The 2,356-nt window shown below is 40.0% G+C and overlaps 1 long non-coding RNA gene across 1 annotated transcript; it reads left to right on the plus strand.

Moving 5' to 3' along the window:
- The first annotated feature begins 220 nt into the window (after positions 1–220).
- Positions 221–550, plus strand: LOC306969056. Its single transcript, XR_013793297.1, has 2 exons — positions 221–262; positions 354–550. It is a non-coding gene; the product is annotated as an uncharacterized lncRNA (long non-coding RNA).
- Positions 551–2,356: the final 1,806 nt, after the last annotated feature.

Here is a 2,356-nt window from a genome sequence, read left to right on the forward strand (position 1 = left end):
TTATCCATAAACAAACTACAAGCTTCCGTATATCGAATAGCACATCGTCATCTTCCCGTCCCTCCTCGTTCTGTGATTGGTTCCCAAATCCAATGCGAAAACCCAGGCTGTTGTGCAGTTCGAAATGATTCGAGCGCACACAGCAGCGTGGGGATCCTCAGGCTAGGAGTTTAGAGGCAGTTGTGGTGAATAGGGCTCATTCTACACATTAGGACATTGCTGGAACACTTTTAATTGGCCCGTGGCAAATTCTAAAAATAAAGTTAAAAAAAATTTTGTTTTGTTTTTGTGTTTGCTTTAATTGAATATATATTAAATAAATTAAAATCCATTAATAGAAAGCTGTGATGAAGGCTGTTTTTTTTTTACTTTAAGCATGTTCAATTAAAACGCATCAGAGTTTCTCACTAATACATTAGTTTGTACTAAAAAAAAGCTGTACCCTGTGTATATTTACCAGAAATTATTTGTTTCATAGCAGCATAATAGCCAAAAATAGTTATTATTTATTGCTTAAAATGCACCAGAACGCAGGAAAACGCATCTAAATGCCCCCAGACCCTCCCTAGGGGGCGCTCTCTCCCACCACAGTCCCCTTGAAATCTGAAGGAAACACTGAGCATAGTGAACATTTCATTTTATTTGTTAAATTTAGTACAATAGAGGTGAAGTTTTATATCTGACCTCAACTGAGTGTGGCCCAGCTGTTTGTATAATTGAAGTTGAAGTACATATAAATGAGCTTTTGCACGATATTCTAATTTTCCGAGTTTCACCGAGTTCTTCCGAGTTTTCTCCTGTCTTAAGCTGATGTTCTCTCCCAGAAAGGAAATGACCATATTTGGATTACAGCCTCATCTCGGTCACAGCCTTTCCTGCTACACATGGATACCAAACGGGTCAGTATTTGTGACCAACCTCACATGGAGATCTTTCACAAAGTCTTTTGTCAGATGTGGGCACTTTAGGCTTGGAGAGTGGAACCAAAACAGAAACGAGTTGTTGCTCTTTCCATAACTTGGTTTTATTGACAAGTCAATAAAACCTCAGAGGATGTAGCAGTGAGGGGAGGGGCCACACAGGGAGATTGAGAATCGCCTTAATATTGTTCAATAATGATCAAATGTAATGATATTTGACAAGTCTGGAGGCATTATTTGCAATGTTTTTATATTCGGTGTCTGCAGTCTTGTCTGCCATCTCGCCTCCAATCAAGATAGTGACTATAGCAGTTCATCATATTATTAACAGGCAAATATGCTGTCCGCAGGCAATTTGAGTTTTGAATTATACAGATGCTCGGGTCGCCTCCCATTGCTGCCCGGACGACATTCCAAATGCGCTAAGAAGACACATTATGGAGACTTTAAACAGTAGATTTTGTATTAAAGCCACGCGGAGTGATGGGGCGTTTGAATAAATGAAAACGCCCGCGGCCATAGTGACAGCGCCCCCTCTGGGACCCTCTCGGTGTCGCACATGTTAAATATTGATGTGTTCGGCCAGCTCCCTCAACAATAACAACACATGACGGTAACTGGGTTTTAATGTTTGAAAACTGCCTCGGGCCTCGTCCGTTGTCGTCTGAGTGAATGAGGACAGGACAAGAACAAACCAATTTATCATGATCCAATTACTATCAGTGAATGCAAATAAAATATCAGCTTAACTCCGGTTTGAATTCCCCTCAGGCCAAAACTGTGTTCATAAACCATTTGTGGACGACTTAAACCTTTCAAACGCTGAAGAATGACAAAAGTAGGACTTAAACTTAGGCCTCATTTTGTGTGAATTTGCACAAATATTATATACTTTTGTAAGTGTTGCATTAACCTGCCCAGGCACTATGGGTGGAATGTAGCATATTTGCTCAAACCTCTCCAGATGTGGTCAAAGTACTTGATTTAGTCACTTGAGTAAAAAGACAGATACTATACTGGTCAAATATTACTTACAGAATTCAAAGTAGAAAATTACAAATCTGTTCACATAAGAGTTAGGACAAAAACACAAAATGGCACCCTCAGTTCAGCAACACAGTGGGGACAAACCTTCGTCCTTGTGGTGAGCCAGTGACATTGACATCTGCATAGCTTCATATTGTTCATAGAATGAAATCGCTGAGCTAGTTTTACACTCAGTGAATGTAATTCTGATCACCTCGAAAAATACCATAACTAGCAGTAGCATGCTAATGCTAGCAGTAACTAATCAAGGCTGGGACCAGGGATGACAGGTCCGCTGTTTAATTGGGCGGCTTTTTAAGCCTTGCTACAAAAAATGGGCTGTTTCAAAATCACTATTTTAAATGACAAAATCTCAAATCCAGCTCTGAGAGCTGCTTTTTCAGTTCAAA

This window comes from Gobius niger (genome assembly GCF_951799975.1).
Source record: "Gobius niger genome assembly, chromosome: 10".
NCBI classification, from domain to species: Eukaryota; Metazoa; Chordata; class Actinopteri; order Gobiiformes; family Gobiidae; genus Gobius; species Gobius niger.